This window comes from Halichoerus grypus, chromosome 5 (assembly GCF_964656455.1).
Source record: "Halichoerus grypus chromosome 5, mHalGry1.hap1.1, whole genome shotgun sequence".
Lineage (NCBI taxonomy): Eukaryota > Metazoa > Chordata > Mammalia > Carnivora > Phocidae > Halichoerus > Halichoerus grypus.
In genome coordinates, this window is record NC_135716.1 from 49412242 (window position 1) to 49431397 (window position 19156).

General features: G+C 37.3%; 1 protein-coding gene across 11 annotated transcripts in view; it reads right to left on the minus strand.

Annotated features, from left to right (window-relative positions):
• RALYL (RALY RNA binding protein like) overlaps positions 1-19156 on the minus strand; it is a 677252-nt gene that overhangs the window by 425958 nt on the left and 232138 nt on the right. Inside the window, exon 1 of one of the 11 annotated variants that reach the window (XM_078072266.1) lies at positions 6941-6960. The exons of 9 other annotated variants lie outside the window; for them this stretch is intronic. The gene's annotated coding sequence lies outside the window, so the exon portion shown is untranslated. Of the gene's footprint in view, positions 1-6940; positions 6961-19156 lie in introns of those variants that run through there. One more of the 11 variants, XM_078072265.1, reaches the window with a different exon arrangement.

A 19156-nucleotide genomic window follows, 5' to 3' on the forward strand; every position in this document is an offset into this window, starting at 1 on the left:
CTGTCCATACTGTCTTCCCTACCTGGAAGAAGTTCTAGATCTCTCTTGCTGGTACCCGCCTGGCAGGACCCTCATATCACAGTATATTTATTTTGTTCCTGGTAGAAGCATTCGGGCTGCCCTGACCAGAGTTATGCTACTTCTGACATTGGAATTTTGGAAGTATGTGAAATTCATTTATTATATCTAATCCTAAGCATGATTTTATACCTGAATCGTAATTTCTGCCAGTCTTATGTTTATGACTGAATTAGTCTACACCTGTGTTTGGCAAAAACAAGGAAACAAATAAATAAAATGGGTACAAGATTTTGCAAAGAGAAAGGCAAAGTTTCATTTCCACTTAAGGCTCTAAAACGTTCTCTTTGTCTGCTTATACCTACATGCTCCCAATGTACACAAGATTTTTTTAAACCAGTGAAATTCATTTGAGATGATATTAATAATGAAACTAGCAGCCTTATTTAATTCGTTTCTGAATGAGAGATGTTCATGTCATTGACACTGTGCCCCTGAATAAGGACAATATCACCATCAGTCTGAGACAATCATTCAAGACTATATTAATTGTCCTTTCCTTTCTCTGGGCTGCCTTAGCACTTTAAGTACATTTCTCTGATTGCAGTCTCTTGTTTTGACTGTTTGTAGATTACATGTGTGCATTTATCTCTCTTGTTAGCTTTTAAACCCTTCATGGGTATGGACACTGGCTTGCTCTTGTTTATATTCCTTACCCCTGAAGTGCTTTCTTGGTATGCAGCTCAACAAACTTAACAGGATAAATAAACTATATGATAAAATGTTGCTTCCTTACCAGTCACCATAACCATATTCACTGCTCTCTCACTGCATTACGTTCATAGATATCATGTCTGAAATGGCTTATACTGAAGAGTCTCTAGTTCAGGAAACTGTTAAGCACCTCTGGATGTTGTAAACAGTCAAGAACTCTAATTGTATAAATATGTGTACACACACCCTCACACACACACCTCTGCATATGGAAAAATATCACTTATTCATATAAAGTAATGTAATATAATATCACATATCAAAGAATTAAAAATAGAATTCTTAGCACTCAGAAGTATCACATTCTATGACAGTCTAATTATTTAAAAGCTCTGATAAGACAGTATGAAATACTGCGCTGCACCTATTTTAAGCAGTATTATCTCAAATCAGATAAAGGCGGTCCCTTTAAATCACATTTATAAGATCAGGAAATTGATTAACTTTTCCTTGGAGGAAAAATATCCAAAAATATCTTAATTACAAGTATATACACATATAGAAATGAATGCAAAGAAGAAAATTTTCCCTTCCTTTTCGATACTTGTATCTAATGATCTATTACATTTATATTGAGAAAAATAAAGGTCAAGAAAGAAGGTAGAAAAATACATGAAAAGTTCAACAGCAAATACAATAACATTCTGTGAACAACACAATTCTGAGAGCCACGGCAAAATTTCTTTAACTCTTGAAAAAATTTTCAGCTGCTGAGATTCATAATGTAAATACAAGATTATAATATCTTCCTTCCAAAGAGTTCTATCAACAACTAATTTTTTCAACATACCATATCTATATTAAAAACCAATGTTTCCTTTTTTTCTTACCAGTGAGAGGAGAACCAAAATAAATTCATCATATGAACAAAAAGATCATAATATACTGAGCGTCATCATATTGACAACAATCTAACCACAGTAAATCCTGCCTCTTATTACTGATACATTTACATACTTTTTAACAGCTGCATCTTATTTTAGAATATAAACAATTAGTATTGAGATAAGTAAAGCAGAATATCACTAATCTGAAGACAGTGGAGGGGCCTAGTTTCTGGCAGCACAAAACTCTGTTTGAGCTCTAGTTAGCAACTTAGGAAAAAAAGAAGTGTCAACAACCAGCCAACTGTCACCCTGAACAAAGTTGGAAAGGTCAATATGATGCTTTGATGGTTAGACAGACTGCCTTATGGGTAAGAAACTTTAAAAAAAAACATCTATAGAAAAAAGGAAGAATTGCACTGCCATATCTATGGGGAACCATTTATTAAATGGGTCAAGGAACACATATTTCAAGTAAGACTGTTGGCAATAAAGGGCATAGATTCAGCCTGTAATAAACATCAGCCTGATGTTCACTGAAATAACACTGTCAGGGCTGCCCTTTAGAACATTGATCCAGCACTGGTAAATACTGGATACAAGAACAGTATGGCAAGTAAAAACCATGGGCATTTTGTAATTTTATTACAATAAAAAACAAAGTACCAAATGGAAAGCAATAAGGAGTGACAAGTAATTGCCAAATATTTTTAATTTTAAGATGCTAGTTGAAAACTCTTAGCCATAAGGCAAATGTGTCTGGTAGCATTGACTAATATTAAACGCAATCATTTTAATATATTAGGGATGGCAATACCAAATACCTAATGAAATTAAAAAATTTCTGTTATTCCAAACATTTCAGTGCTCCCTCTCATTGCAAAAATTACCTACTCTTAATTACAGTGATCTTGAAGTTGCAACTTTTCTATCAGCTACTCAGAATACAAATCTCATAATCCAATATCTAAATGAGGCATTATTTAAGTCAAATCTTAATTCATAGTATCGCTCAACAATTTGGCAAGTGTGTTCCCTATGTACACAAATAAAATAAACATGATTAAACTGAAATTGTCATGTGAATTTCATTGATCAATGTTGCCTTTGGGCTGCAGACTAACTATATTGGAGTCATGAAAATTTTTTAACATACCATAGTATCAACCTTTCCCTCTCCCTCTCTCCCTTTCCTGGATTTACTCTCTTACCACTATCTGTATTGGGGAAATAACTTAAAGGTTGATGGGAACATTGAACCAAAAATAAATGCTTATAAAAGATGATCGAGTATTTTAAGAAAATAACCATTATCTTACCACAAAACCCCACAAAGTAGCTAGAATATTGGAGGACTGCAAGTGGATTCAAGAGGGAACTGATCCAAGGCCAAAATTCACCCATAGTGACTCACTTCTACTTTCTTTGGCTCGAATTAATCACATCTACTCAAATAGGAAAGGAGGAGATGATGTCAGAATTTTCCTAAGGTCTGATAGTTCTCGATGTGTTTGTACGCCACATAAACAGAGCTCATCCTTAGAGTAGAAATGTATAAAAAGGGAAGAAGGTAGATTATCAAATGCTCAATGTCTTTTTGGAACATGAAATTTGGCAGCTGTTAAATTGAGTCATTTGATAGAATCTTTAAAAATTTTCACCCCTTTTTGCCCATAAAATTGGAAAAATGAAACATAATGAAACAGGACTCAATAAGATGTTATTTTCCTGCCGTTTAAAGTTAAATAAAATTCCATAAAGTGTCTAACTTTTGCATGAAATACATGTGGAAAAAAATGCAAGGAGTTTTGCTCTTTCATAGGCCTTCAAAAAAGCAATTTAAAATTGAATAAAAAAGAAAGATATTATCTGAACTGTAGGTATTGTGAAAATTGTACTGCGAAAATTAAAATACTAGTTTGCGCCACAGCCATAAATTACTAAACTAATTATCTAGTAGCAGGCATAACTGAATCATTCAAAGGGGTAATTAGCAATCAGACATAATGAGTGCTGCTACTATTTCTTGTCATACTGTATTTAGCTTCCATGCAGCCTGAAGGAACTGAATTATTTCCTATCCTTCTCAGAGGGCATTACTGCTATATTGAGTGCATCAGCCCATATTATTACTCCCAGAAGTTTAATTCTTCACTGGACTGCACATTTCTGATTTCCCCTGTCAAAAGTTTCCCAGTTCTCCCAGGTTCTTTAAAAGCAGTCATCTTCTTAGTCATCATTCCTTAATATGTATGTAAACTGTGTAGAAACCAAATTATAGATTTCCTTTGTTAGTTTTAAAGCATTCTGATTTAGTAACTTATGCTATATCATTTTAAATGGCATTTTCTGGAGTAATATCTAAAGCCTTATTTATATGTATAAATTAAAATACTTTGAGCACTTTTCAGATACATTTTTAAACAAAATCATGAACAATGCTCCAACTCATTTATTCATTCATTTTTTTGCTGAACAGCTTCTGCAAGTTCAGACTGAAGCCTATGTCCTGAGACATGAAAATGAGTAACATATAGTCCCTGCCTCAAGGATCACACAGTCTACTAAAAAGAGATAAGTATTTGAATATTTGCACTAGAATGTAGTAAAGGCTAAAAGTGAGGAAATAAGAGCATTAGCACACTATCCTCTGCCCCTTTCCCTCCCTGCCTCCTCATATCATGAGGCAATGCGAAAGATTAGGTGGAAGAATAAAATTGATAATGCAAATCAATTAGGGGAGAGAGTTTATTTTTGAGGAAGAAATTAAAATTTAACTCAGTCCATTTTTAAAATTCAGTTGAAATTTATTAAACACCCACTACACGAAAATGCATTGGTTTTGAACCTTTGCCTCAAAAAGCTAATGTTCCAAGTTACTGATCAGAAATTCTCAGGTGGAGCAGAGCTGGGGAGCCAGGGCTGGGAACCACTGCATGAAGGCAGTGAACAGTTAAAAGCAGCAAATCCCTTGTTCAGTCCCTGGGTTTAGCCAAAGAACGTGTGGGGACATTTATAGTAGAAGGCAGAACACAACCATAAAGGAAAGGGTTTTGAGTAATGAGAAAGAGCTTTGCCAGCAGCACTCCAAGGGGATCATATGCTTTTATTTTCCAGAAACCATCGAGGAACATAGCGTCCCTGTCTCTCTCTGCTGCGGCGGGTGCTAAGTGCTTCAAAGCCCCCACTTTTACATCTGGGGAGAGGATTGCATCTCCTGCAATCCTGTTCTGTCTGAGCGAAAACAGCAATGAATAAAAACAAAAAGAAAGATTGATAGAAATGCAGACCTACTGTAGGAGAAGCAAAGTTCTGTCTTTAAGGACTTATGTTTTAATATCCTAAGAGGAAATCATTCTGCAATCAGCACAGAAACAGTAAGACCAGGAAGAAAATCAAACCATTCACAAGCAAGACCTATGGTACGAGCTTAATATTCTGCTTTCATCCTTTGGATTGGATTGGATCACATGTCTGCTGGATACTTGCATATTATCATTACATTTGAAGATAAAAGTGGCCCATTACAGTGCTTCAGATTCTGAATGTCTTTTGAAACAATGCAAAGCAAAGAGAAAGGGGAAGAAGCTCCATAACCCCAGCATCCACTATGCAGCAAGCACAATACTAAAGCCTTATAAATGCAGAGACTGAGTAAATATACATGAAGCTCTCATATCCTAAGATTTTCATCTGCGATGAGATTCTCAGTTCATGTTTCACCCATAAGACACCTAACCAGCTCCTCTGCTCACTGACGGACCAGACAGAAGCTTCAGGCTGTGAGAGGTGAGTCCCCAAACACTGAGAGTACAAATCCCCAGGACTCAGGAAAGGCATGCCAGTTGTCTCCTTGTCTTTAGTTGGGGCTTTTTACTAACTAGGGTCAAGGATTCCCCAATTCAGAGAGTCACAGGGACAATATTCTGAAGTTATTTCCCTACTGCAGAAAAAAGAACCAGCCTCTAGCAGTACTTTGTTAAGTGGGAACAAATTCTAGAGTGTGAATAATCCTGTATGCAGGTTGCTCATCATCTCTCTTCACAAATTGTACACTATGCAAGGAGCCAGAAACTGAATTGAGGCAAAAAAATCTTTTTTTTTAATTAACATTATTTTTAACAAATCAAATGGAAACTCTATGGATTGTTCATCAATTCAAACATGTCAACAACCAAACCACAAAACCTCTAAACTCTGCCTACCATATATATATGTACACAGTCATCCACGTGCACACAAACACCAACACTTAGGATAAGGAACTAATGTAGTAGGGTGGGTGAGCTGGAGGGTAGTTGGTAACAAATGGAAGGTCCCTCCTTTCATCGATGAAGCCCCTTCCTAGTAATTTATCTATTTGAACAACCACCACAACAAAAATTGACATCGACTCTGGTTACTTACGTATAATCACATTTACATATTAAGCCATACAAAATCCTCAGTACAAAAGCTATTGCACAGAATGAGGGCTCTTGCTGTTGCTTATCACTAGGTTTTCTATGTTCTACCACCACTACCCATGATATAATGTACATTATATAATGTATTCGCTTCCCTCATATCTTTCTTGGTAGAATCTTTTTCTTCCAGTATAGTTAACGTACAATGTTATATTAATTTCTGGTGTACAGTATAATGATTCAATAGAATTTACTCAGTGAATTCTATTGAATTCTGAGTTACTAATTCTGAATTACTAATTCTGAGTTACTCAGTGCTCATCATGATAAGTGTACTCTTAGTCCCCAGTTTCACACATCCCCCCAGCTGTCTCCCCTCTGATAACCATCAATTTGTTCTCTATAGTTGAGTCTGTTTTTTGGCTTGTCTCTTTTTTTCCCTTCATTTGCTTGTTTTGTTTCTTAAATTTTGTTTCTTAAATTCCACATAAGAGTGCAATCCTATGATATTTGTCTTTCTCCGACTGACTATGTCACTTAACATTCTACCCTCTACATCCATCCAGGTTGTTGCAAATCTTAAAACGGTATTCAACACATAGAAGGCAAATATCAGGCGTTCCTGAATGAACAAAAACATACACGCATTTTTGGTTCTGGCTGTCTATGTTAACATACATCCATATTCATCTTCTTTTTTCATTTCTCCCTGAACAATCTGAACAATTCTCTGTCCTGGGCTTCCCACAAAGGGTCTTCATGTAGTACCAAGTTTCTTGGAGCAAAAGGGATCAAATTACTACATTGCAGTCGTTCAATAAATATTATCAGTCTAACTGAAGAATGAATGAGTGACAATAGTATTAAACAGCAGTTTACAGCCACCCCCTGCTGCTGTTCATTCTTAGCTTGACTTACCTACTCTCTCCAGTGAATCAGGACTTGGATAAAGGAGGGTAAAGGGAAGGATTGGTCTATGGACCACAGAGGGTGGACCTGTGTACGCTCTGAGATATAGAGTCAGAAATAAAAGGAAACTCAAAGGCTAAGCAAGTCATCCACACAGGTTTCACTCAAAAAAGAGAAACCCAGGAGCAATGACAAAAAGAAGCCAGGATCCAGGCGAGAGGGCTTCCCGGCCAGAGTGCATTCTGAGAAGGTAAAGACGTGGCGGCTGCTCCGCACAAGAGCCTGTGGCTCACCCTGCGTGGGGGGCAGACGGCGTGTGAGTTCTCGGGGCAAAATGCAACACCAGCGACATAGGTGATGAAAAACAGTTACTGATATGTCAGTTAGAGCCACAGACTGAAATACCACCAAGTCACACCAGTGATATACATGACCGAAGGGGGCCTGTGCAAGGAAGTGCAGACTGACAGGACGTGGAGGGGGAAGAAAAGCTTGTGCCTTGAATTTTAAGTTGATACAGCCTATGGTTTATGACTCCAGCAAAATGCCAGGCTATCTGTGAATTATAGAAATTAAAAAAAAAAATAGTAGGGGCTCCTGGGTGGCTCAGTTGGTTGGGCGACTGCCTTCGGCTCAGGTCATGGTCCTGGAGTCCTGGGATCGAGTCCCACATCGAGCTCCCGGCTCGGCGGGGAGCCTGCTTCTCCCTCTGACCCTCTCCCCTCTCATGCTGTTTCTCTCCCTCTCTCTCTCAAATAAATAAATAAATAAAATCTTTAAAAAAAATAGTATACGTGGGAGAGTAAAATTCCAGTCCTGGTTCTCCTACTAACTACCAGTCCGGCATTGCCAAAATGTTTCAGTCTTTACAGAACCATGGAAGATAAGACTGGGATAGTAGCTTATTCATTATTCATCAGTAGGAAAGGCTCCTTCCTTGGCACCCCTCAGCTCCCAGACATCATACTCATCTGAGGCTGTGCTTTTATATCCCTCACTCCTGAGGTCTATATTCACACCCTGCCACCACCAAAGTCCCTATTCTGTCACTCCAAAGACATAGCCTTAATAGTTAACGCTCAAGTGAGCCATGGAAGTATGTTATTTCCCACAGATACGGTCCTGGAGAGAATAAGTCGAAAAGCACTGATTTAGACTAATTACCTTATTATGCAGGTAAGAAAATAGACATTCCAACAAAGAAAAGGACTTGCTCAAGGCATGGAGGTACTTCATGACAGAGCCACGACTGAACCCGGTTCTTTTAACTCACAGCCTGCTATTAAGATGACCTTAAAAGACCCTTTCCGAGATAGCTCCGTGAATGTAACTATTAGTTGTTTTTCTTTTTTCTTTCTTTTTTTCTTTTCTTCTTCCCTTTTCCTTGCTTCCTTGCTTCCTTCCTTCTTTCTTTTCACTACACTCTCATGTACACACACACACACACACACACACACACACACTAACACACAGGCACATAGATACACAGCATATAATTTTTCATTTTAAAAATAACTGTGATTTTTATTCTTTTTTGGTTAGACCTCGTTGTGGGCATTTCCAGTATTTCAATGTGCATGCTGCTTCCCTAAGGAATGCAGAAACAATAGACACACAGAGTTTGCAGAGCATTTTAGAAGTACAAGCATAGTTATCAAGCATGAGGAACATACAGAATATAAAGTTAACTATGTGCATAGTTTGGAGTGCCAGCCGATTAAAATATTACAAGGACTAATTTAATTTCTCCAAAGAGTTTTCAAAAACATCTAAGAGCACATTTAAATACAAAATAACAAAAGCTAAATTTGGTCTTTCCTCTTTTCCTTGATATTTTCAACACAACTTTGACATTCCACATTTTAAAGCATTATTTACAGTTTTAAACATACATTAGAATCAAAAATTGATTCGATTTGTCTTTTTCAAAAAACTGGAATAATTGTCAGAAAAAAGAAAAATATTAAATGATTAAATAATTGTATACATAATATTATTTGAAAACAATTAAAATGACAAAGATGTGTGATCTAGTTTGGCATAAAAAAAACACTTAAAATCGTTGATTTTGTCACAAGAGGGAGCCCATGTTTTCCAATTAATTCAAACACGCTGCAAATAAATGAAATGAAGATAATTTAAAACTATAAATTTTATAGCATAATCCATTATGGATAACAAAATATAAATGAATATTAAAGATCAGTAGTCATCTCCTCTTCATGTCAGTTTATCTGGCTAAAAGATGAGAAAAATTTAATGATTTATTTCCCAAATAAAATAAGGTCTATGATATGCAGGGTGCAAATGAAGTCTGTAATACAGTTTTAATACAAAAATTAAAACTTCAAATACACTGGGTACTGAGCTATAAAAAGTTATTCTTGGTTCACAATTATGTACTAAATATCCTTCTAGATTATCTTAAATCTGTCTAGAACAGCTGTTGGGTGGATAGCAAACAAAAGGAAAAATACTGATTATCAAGTCATGTAGCTTCCTGAAAGATATTTAACTTCCATGAAACTATAACATCTATAACAAAAGGATGTTTAGCTACCTTTTAGCAGAGTTGCAAGAATTAATGAGGTAGCCTGAAAACATTTGGAACTGACATTTGGTAATCATTAATAAAAAGCAGTTTCCCTCTACCTTTTGAGTAAATATTGTACGTTTCCCTGATAATAAATACATTTAAGTCTCTTTCATAAAAATAAACCCTTTCCTGATACCTAATTCACTTTCTACCCACTGACTTCCAGCACCTATTCTTTCTCTTCTAATCTTAATATCCCAAAGACTAGCATACACTGGCCAGTACAATTCTTCCACTCCACCAAAACCCCTTGCATTAATTTCCTGGTAAATTCAAGCTACCAAAACTAAAGGACTTTTTCAGTATTTATTTTACTAGATCTTTTTGAAGCTTAGGGTGCTTCTTCCTTCTTACACTTATTTCTCTTCTCTGATGATTCCTTCTGTTTCTTCCCTGATTGTTCCACTTTATGTCTCTAGAAATCTCATCTTCTTTCATAGTTTCACTACAATCTCTAGGAAGATAACACAGGTAGACAAATGGGTCTGCTAGAATGGTCTATCTAGCATACAAATCTAATTCCTGGTACTCCTTACCTAGATAGAAGCAGGTGCCTGAAAGCTTAGTGTGTCTTGGCTGGCTCACATATTATTGGCTCACATGGTGTTTTGCTTCATATTTTTTATTTTAATTACTTATCCACAAAAAGATAAATAAGACAAAACACAAAATTCCACTCCTCTAGCTTCTGTTGCAAAACTAAAAAAATGAAAATATTAGCTCTTCACTGTCAGCAATGAAGCAGAACTACATAGCATGTTTGCTTAGGTGTGGCATATTTTTCCCAATTCATCACTATCGTCAGCATAGTTTACCAATTTGCTGGCATTAGACGTCGCTATTCATCGTCAACTTTGGGCTGTTTTATTTAGGAGGCTAGAATTAAGAGGAAAGTAAAGCATTTCTTGTATCTATGCCAATAACAAAAGTGGGAAAATTAAAGCAAAGCACAGGGGTTGTGCAACTCAAAAAAAAAAAAAAAATGCGAAGAAAGACATTCACTGTCCAAAGAATCAGCTGTTAAGGAATTAAGCCAGCTGCCTGACCCAATGTTGGCCTGGGAGGTTGTGATCTCAGAGCATGACCTGAGCACCCACTCTGTCCCAGCAGGGAATGAAGGGTGTTATGTGCAGAAATGCGTGCAGCTCCTATATCCTAAGATCTTCATCTGTGATGAGATTCTCAGTCCACGTTTCATCACAAGGCAACCAACCAGCCGCTCTGATCACTGATGGATCAGACAGAGGCCTTAGGCTATGAGAGGTGAGTTCCCAAACTTTAACTGAGAATAAAAATACCCAGGACATGCTAGTTGTTCTTGTCTTCATTTTGGGCTTTTTACCTAAAAAATAGCATTGGTGATTCCCCAATTTGTAGAGTCACAGAGGCAATATTCCTTGAAGTTATTTCCTTATTGTAGAAGATCTTCTAATGGTACTTCTGAGGCGGGAGAGCTAGGTTCTTGTCTTACGGAGTAGAAGAATGAATCTCACGGACAAAGGAGAGTGAGTAAAGCAACAGAAAGCTCTCAGGAGTGAGGGGGGTCCTGACAGGGTTGCCACTGAGGGCTTTTAAGGTTGGTTGGTCTTTTATAGAAAGCTAACCGGGGAACTTAAATCTTTTTGAATTCCCTACTTGGCAGCACCATTGCGTAAGCAGGGCTAGTGATAACATCTTTAATGGTTTACTTCTTTTTAGGGTCTGTTTATTTTCTGTTGACCACAGGATACTGTCATAAATAAGACTCCCCCCTTGGACACCTCGGGCAGGGGGTCTGGAGTGTTCCCTTATCTCTGGTTTCCTTACACCTCCGCATTTTGGGGATTTCCGTGAGCCTCATCATGGAGCCCCCTATCTATCTCTCCTTACCTAGTCTTGCCGTCCCTTTCTCACTTTGTTGGGTGCTGCCATTTCCTTCCTGTGATGTTAAGCTTGTCAGTTAACCTCCCTAAGTATGCGTTTCTCTTCTGCAAAGTAGGGCATTAAAGTCTATCTCATAAAAATTGCAGGGAGAATTAACCAACCAGTGTAGTACAGTCATCCCTCATTGTATTGCACTTTGCTTTATTGTGCTTCGCAGATATTGTGGGTTTTGTTTTGTTTTTACAAACCGAAGGTTTGTGGCAACCCTGCGTTGAGCAAGTCTATCAGCATCATTTTTCCAAAAGCATTTGCTTATTTTGTGTCTGTGTCATGTTTTGGTAATTCTCACAATATTTCAAGCTTTTTCATTATTGTATCTGTTATGGTGATCTGGGATTAGTGATCTTTGATGTTACTCTTGTAACTGTTCAGGGGCATCACAAACCGCACAAATGCACCCATATAAGATGGCAAACTTCATCGATAAGTGTGTGTGTCCTTACTGCCCCATCGACTGGCTGTTCCCCTGTCTCTCTTCCTCTCTTCAGGTCTCCCTATTCCCTGACACACAACAATATTGAAATCAGAATAATTAATAATGCTACAATGGCCTCCAAGTGTTTAAGTGAAAGGAAGAGTCAAGAGATGCAGCAAACTTCATTGTTGTCTATTTTAAGAAATGACCACAGCCACTCCAACCTGCAGCAACCAGGACCCTAATCAGATAGTAGCTATCAACATTGAGGCAAGGCTCTCTACCTGCAAAAAGATTATGACTTGCTAAAAGCTCAGATGATGGTTAGCATTTTTTAGCAATAATATATTTTTATTTTTATTTACTTATTTATTAAAGATTTATTTATTTTAAAGAGCGAGAGTTCACGAGCAGAAGAGGCAGAGGGAGAGACAATCTGAAGCAGACTATGCGCTGAGTGCGGAGCCTGATGGGCGGCGGGGGGGAGGGGGGCTCGATCTCAGGACCCTGAGATCAGGACGTGAGCCAAGAAGTCACTCAGGAAACCAAGAGTCGGCCGCTTAACTGACTGTGCCACCCAGGTGCCCGGAGGTATTTTTAAATTAAGGTATGCATATTGTTTTTTTAGACATAATGCTATTGCGTATTTACTACACCACAGAATAATGTAAACATAACTTTTATATCACTGGAAAACCAAAAAATTCTTTTGACTAGCTTTACTTCAATATTTGATTTATTGCAGTGGTAGGGAACTGAACACCCAGTATCTCCAAGGTATGCCTAATGAAGTAAGAATGCCAGCTGGCATGTACTAACTACTTAACTAACTAAATACTTAACGATGTGCCCGTGATCTATATATATAGGCATTAATATAACTAGCCCTCACTGCAGCCTTATAAAGTATGTTGTACGGCCACCTCCCTTTACAGATGAGGAAACTGATGGGTAAAGGGGAAGGTCACACAGCATAGAAGTGTCAGAACAGTGTTGGAAGCCAGACATTTTGATTCCACAAACCCAAGTACTTGATCGGTATAGTATGCTGACTCCCACTCAGTAAGTGGTCGGTACATAGGTATGTCAGTAGCGTGATGTACAAGTTCTTTCATGACCAAACTCTGGCTGCTTTCTGTTACTCCCTGCCTTGACCTTTGCAATACAAAAACACGCATAGAACATCCACCTCCCCAACTACATGCAAACACGCAGCTCAGCAGTTCCCTGCCTCTGCAAATGCTGTCCCCTGGGGCAGGACCATCTTCCTATTCATCTGTCAATGCAGCCCAGAAATTACTGAGTCAACCTCTGTCTCTCTCCTTCCATAGGATCTCCCATTGAAACTATCCCACCTTTGACAGTTAAGCACCTAGGAGTTAGGAACAGGATCTTACTCAGTTTTGTGTCCTCAGGGCTTTTTCTAGCTCTTGATATGTAGAAGGCGAGCAGAAATGCCGTCATGTGAGGAATAAAACAATGAACAACTAATACAAACCCTATAAAGGTTTTGATACTGAGGAAAATAGATTCTATATGGAGCATTTAAATTTGAAGCATTTAATTAGAATCAAATTGCAAGTGCTAAAATAAACTGATCCTAATTTAAAAGCAGAGTATCCGTAAAATATTTTATCACTTAAATTCAGCTATGTCATCACAATGATGTATATTTATAGCCTTATTTCATATTTATACAAAAATGGGTGTGGAAAAAAATTGAAATTTTAGAGGAGTTTGGAAAGTAAAACCACGTAAGAGAGTAACAAACATCTCAAATGCATTTCCATAGCTTTTCCTGCTTTTCTTTCCTTTTGCCTTTTTGCTGCGAATGTCTACACATTCAGTGATATCCGTTTCTGTTGAAAATAGCTTGTGTTTATAAAGCAATTCTTTTTTTCCTCATATTTTTTTAAATTTTATTTTATTATGTTGTGTTAATCACCATACATTACATCATTAGTTTTTAATGTAGTGATCCATGATTCATTGTTTGCATATAACACCCAGTGCTCCATTCAGTACGTGCCCTCTTTAATACCCATCACCAGGCTAACCCATCCCCGCACCCCCCTCCCCTCTAGAACCCTCTGTTTGTTTCTCAGAGTCCATAGTCTATCATGATTCGTCTCCCCCTCCAATTTCCCCCCCTTCATTTTTCCCTTCCTGCTATCTTCTTCTTCTTTTTTTTTTAACATATAATGTATTATTTGTTTCAGAGGTACAGGTCTGTGATTCAACAATCTTACACAATTCACAGCGCTCACCATAGCACATACCCTCCCCAATGTCTATCGCCCAGCCACCCCATCCCTCCCACCCCCCACCACTCCAGCAACCCTGTTTATTTCCTGAGATTAAGAATTCCTCATATCAGTGAGATCATATGATACATGTCTTTCTCTGATTGACTTATTTCGCTTATCATAATACCCTCTAGTTCCATCCACGTTGTTGCAAATGGCAAGCTTTCGTTTTTTTCGATGGCTGCATAATATTCCATTGTATATATATACCACATCTTCTTTATCCATTCATCTTGGCTCTTTCCATAGTTCAGCTAATGTGGACACTGCTGCTATTCCTCATATTTTTATTTAATGTTTCTGTTCAGTTCATTTTTAAGTGGTGGTCAGAGGAGCACTTACCTATATCTGGCTATGAAAAAAACATTTGGGTATACTTGTCCCAGACAAGAATTTTCAAAGCCAATTGGAAATTGCTTTTTATGCTTATGAACCCACACAAATGACTACAGGACAATTCTAAGGACAAGAGTCAACACTTCGAGGACTACTGTCACCAGTGAAAACCCCTTTATCCCGAAAAGGCCCCAGTGCTTATCAGGGAATGTGAATTGTGAGAGGCAGTGAGGCCGGGGCCCAAATTAGAAGACATTAAAAGAAAATAACAGAAAACCCTTAATTTTTGAATTCAGATAAATCACTGAAGTTTCTATTAATATTATTGATACTTAGATAAATCATGATATGAAAGAATTTCCCAATTTAAGATGGCACAGATCTAAGGTTTTTTAGATCTGTGCCCTGCTCTTCTCTTTTCTCGTTTTTTCTATTTTTCTGCAGCTCAGTGCCCTGCTCTTCTTCTCTTTTCTCGTTTTTTCTATTTTTCTGCAGCTCACCATTCTCCCTACTCCACAGATTTGAATCCATGACTGTCCATGTTTCAGGGTTCTAAGAGAGACTGGAAAAGAATAAATATTATTGCAGCTCACTCAAAAATAAAGGTAATTTTGAAGCCCCAAATCTGATCTTTCAAAGGCCTCTTCTGTATTGTGAACCGGCATTGACCAATTAACAAAATTCACTCATTCAACTGCCAGACTGGGCTATGGTCTCTCTCCTAAGTACACCTAGGCCTGTATTCAGGGGTTCATCTCAGCAAGTCCGATACATTATGAGCAACTTGAAGATAGGAACATTTCTTATAAAATTTTAAATCTTCAGAGATCTCACAGTGCCTTATGAAACCCATAGAAAATGGAATTAAATAAAGCTTCACCTCCTGAAAAGTCTGAAGTAAAGGAGAAAATGTAAAATTTTCTTAAAAGAAAAATGGACAAACTTGTAATTCCAAGTTATTTTGAAGACTGTTTTATACTTTCATATGTTTGAAGAAAAAAATTTTTTTTCGTATTTAAAAAAAATCATCACTTACATAACTATTTGAATTGCAAAGCAGATAAACAAACAGACAAAATCCTGGGAATACTAAGTTGATGATAAAGATGTGGAACGACTGAAACTCTCATTTATTTCTGGTGAGAATGCAAAATGGTAAAAGTACTTTAGAAAATAGTTTTTTTCTTATACTGTTAACATACACTCACCATATGACTCAATCACCCCACTCTTAGAGATTTAAGCAAGTTCAATGAAACCTAAAAGCTTCACATAAAAGCTTGTATGTAGATATTTATAATGCCTTTGTTCATAATCGCCCAAAACTGGAAAAAGCACAAATATCTCCCCATCAGAAATGGATAAACCAACTACAGCATATCCGTACAGTGGAATACTACTTAAAATACTACATAAAAAGGAAGGGATCTTTGATACATGGAATGAAATGACTGAAATGACTGAATCTCAAATGGTAAGTGAAAGAAGAAACAAGACTTAAGAAAGACTACATACAGTTATGTTTACATTACATGATATTCTTGCAAAGGTAAAACTATAGGGCAGAAAACTGATTTGTCTTTGCCAGGGGCTGGCGAATATAGCAAAGTAATTATAGGAGTAGCTGTATTCCTGAGCACCTGCCATGTTCCGCTATGTCAGAAGGTGGAAGAGGGACAGTAAAGTATCCTTCAGACTGAAAAGGTGCTTTGAGCCTGAGAAACAAAGCAGGCCATGCCATACCACTTAACACAGTTTCATTCAGGGTAGTTTACTGACGGGGGATCGGATGAACAGAAGATCCAAGTGCCATACAGCTACCCTCTGCAAAGCCCAGAGCTTAACCCACAGATCTTATACAGGGAAGGGTAGTTCTCTAAAGTGGTGCCATCTCTGTGCCAGAGGGGAGATGAGAACAAGCCTTCCAGCCTTCTGTTCAGAGCATACACTAACCTCCATGGGGCCTGGAGCTGGTAGCCCACAGGAAGGTCGTTGCTTGGACATGAACAGGATGGAGGGCCAGAGATGGAGTCAGTATTCTCAGCACTCCCTACAAACTGGATTATGCAGTCCCTCCAAAACAATCCTATATGAACTTGAGACTTTTTATCTCCTTTTCTCAGAAGACATTGAAGTTTTAAAAAGCCAGAATTCAAATTCAGGCTCTTGCTATTAATCACTCCGCTATTCTGTCTCTCTCAGAGTAGGGACGTGTCAAAATTTTAGATATCATAAGACAGAGATTACTGTGACCATTAACAGATAAATATTTTTTTCAATCCTTGAAGAAAGTATGCATACAAAGTTATGAAAATAAACATCACTAGTGTTGGCCAAATGAATACTCCAAATTATTACTTACTTAAAACTCTAATATCCAAACTCACTTATATATGATATGCTGTAAGCATTTTCTGTCTCACAAAATTTCAGAGTAAGTTACTACATAATTTTACCTTAATTATGATTTACAAACATAACATTATATAACTTGGACGAACTATGAGTTGATAGTGATTCTATTAAATTATCATACTGATTTAAAATTTGTTTCTGAAAGTAATTAGGACTGCACATATCATTGTGCATTACTTTAGAAAGTCTGAAATTTAGGCCAAACAGGGAAGATTATTGGTATACTTAAGTGAAGGATTATCAAGTATAAATCCCACGTAGCCAATCAAATGGTTTTTTAATTGCAGAGAAATCCAAATATTAACACATTTTCAACACATTTATCTTAAGTGTGACCATAAGAATCTGACAAGTTATTAAATGTGGCTGAAGAAAATACTAGTATAGTCATCTGTGTTTTAATTATTAAAATCATAAATATGTATCAAATGGAAACTACCATCAAAATAAAATCACATATATATGAAAAACAACAAAATATCAATCACAATCTAGCTTTCATGGATGCCGAAAGAAAAATCCTGAAATCAGAACTCAAGATGACACAAATAGCTTACAAGAACAAGAACCCCTCAAAAAAGATGGTGTAAAAAAATAAGCTAAAACAACACTTACATCAACATGCACGTTGAGAAAGTCTTATATCATTGTGCAACTGCTTCTACTATATATAACCTAGGCTTGAAATTAGCATTTAATCAAGTTGGCAACCTCTAGACACATCTACCTATGTCATATAAACAGGGACATCCCTACCAGGACAGGGTGGAGGACACATCAGAGAAAAGGGAACAAACTGGAATAAAAATGACTCCTATTACTGCTGGAAGGACATCTGTAACCCACGCTTCAGAGAAGGAAGCATGCTTTCCATCCAATCCTGTATCTCCATGAGAAGGACAGCTCTAAGGGAGTGAGTCTGGGGGATGCTGTGCCAAGAGGAAGTGAAAAAGACTAGATCCTGCACTGAAAACACAGTTCAGTGCCTAGTTTTCAGGAGTGATAGAAAAGACCAGTTCTAGCAGTAAGGGCTAATAAGTTTTCAGAAAAGACAGGCTGGTCTCAGTCTCTCTGGTGAGTATGGTAGAGATTGCCCTGAATGTCCAATTCCTGGGGAACAAAGAAAATGTAGGGTCTAAGATATGTCGAGATAAAAATAGCAAAATTTAAGTAAAGCACCTCAAATAACCCAATCTTTTTTTTTTAAGATTTTATATTTATTAGAGAGAGAGAGAGAGAGAGAGAGAGAATTAACCAGGGGAGGGGCAGAGGGAGAGGGAGAAGCAGACTCCCGCTGACCAGGGAGCCTGATGTGGGACTGATCCCAGGACCTTGAGATCATGACTTGGGCCAAAGGCAGATGTGTAACCAACTGAGCCACCCAGGTGCCCTCACATGACCCAATCTTATGGGTAGTATAAAATAATTGTGGCACATGACTAATTTAGTTATATTAATGTATGTATCTGGAGTCAATTAAAAAGTCCCTTCTAAATAAGAGTTTTTTTCTCCTATTTTCTCTGAAAATTCTGAAAACTACAAACGGTTATTTAAATATTCTTTTCAGATAATGTCTAATGGGAATCAATATACTTAGTATCATAAATCTGCACTTTGAGAAAAATTTTTCATCCAGGACTTGTAACATCTCTACCACTAAAAGAATGATAATGTTATGTCTATACTAGATATTTTTTAGAGAAGGGAATCACATCACTTCTCACATACAGGAATAACTTTGAGTTACCCATAGCTATGAATTCTAATATCTGTGTAGGCTACTAAGCTTTAGTACAGAGAGAAATAATCACAGGTTCTTAGAATCACAGAATCCTAAGCATCAAAGAATGTAAAAACTTTCTTTTTCCACACTAGCTCTTCTTCTTACTCTTCAAAGTTCCTCAGATGGGGACTGTGCATCCTTTAAGAAACTAATGCATTTTCATTCCATCTAAAATCCGATTGGGACAATTGAAGAGGTCATGTCATATTCTTGGAATAGTTGTATTAGTGTGAGCAGAGTATCAGTTCATCTCCTTCCCATTCATTACTTTCCAAATATTATTCCTTGAAATAAAAGAGATTACTACCGTGAAGTCAAAACAACTGGCAAATACTGCTAGTTTGTTCAGGTGTTTCAACAAAATAAACACCAAAAACAAAATCTCAAACCTCAAATCTCTCAAATAAGTATACATGCTCTTTTCTTACCTCAAGAAAATTACCGGGTTGAG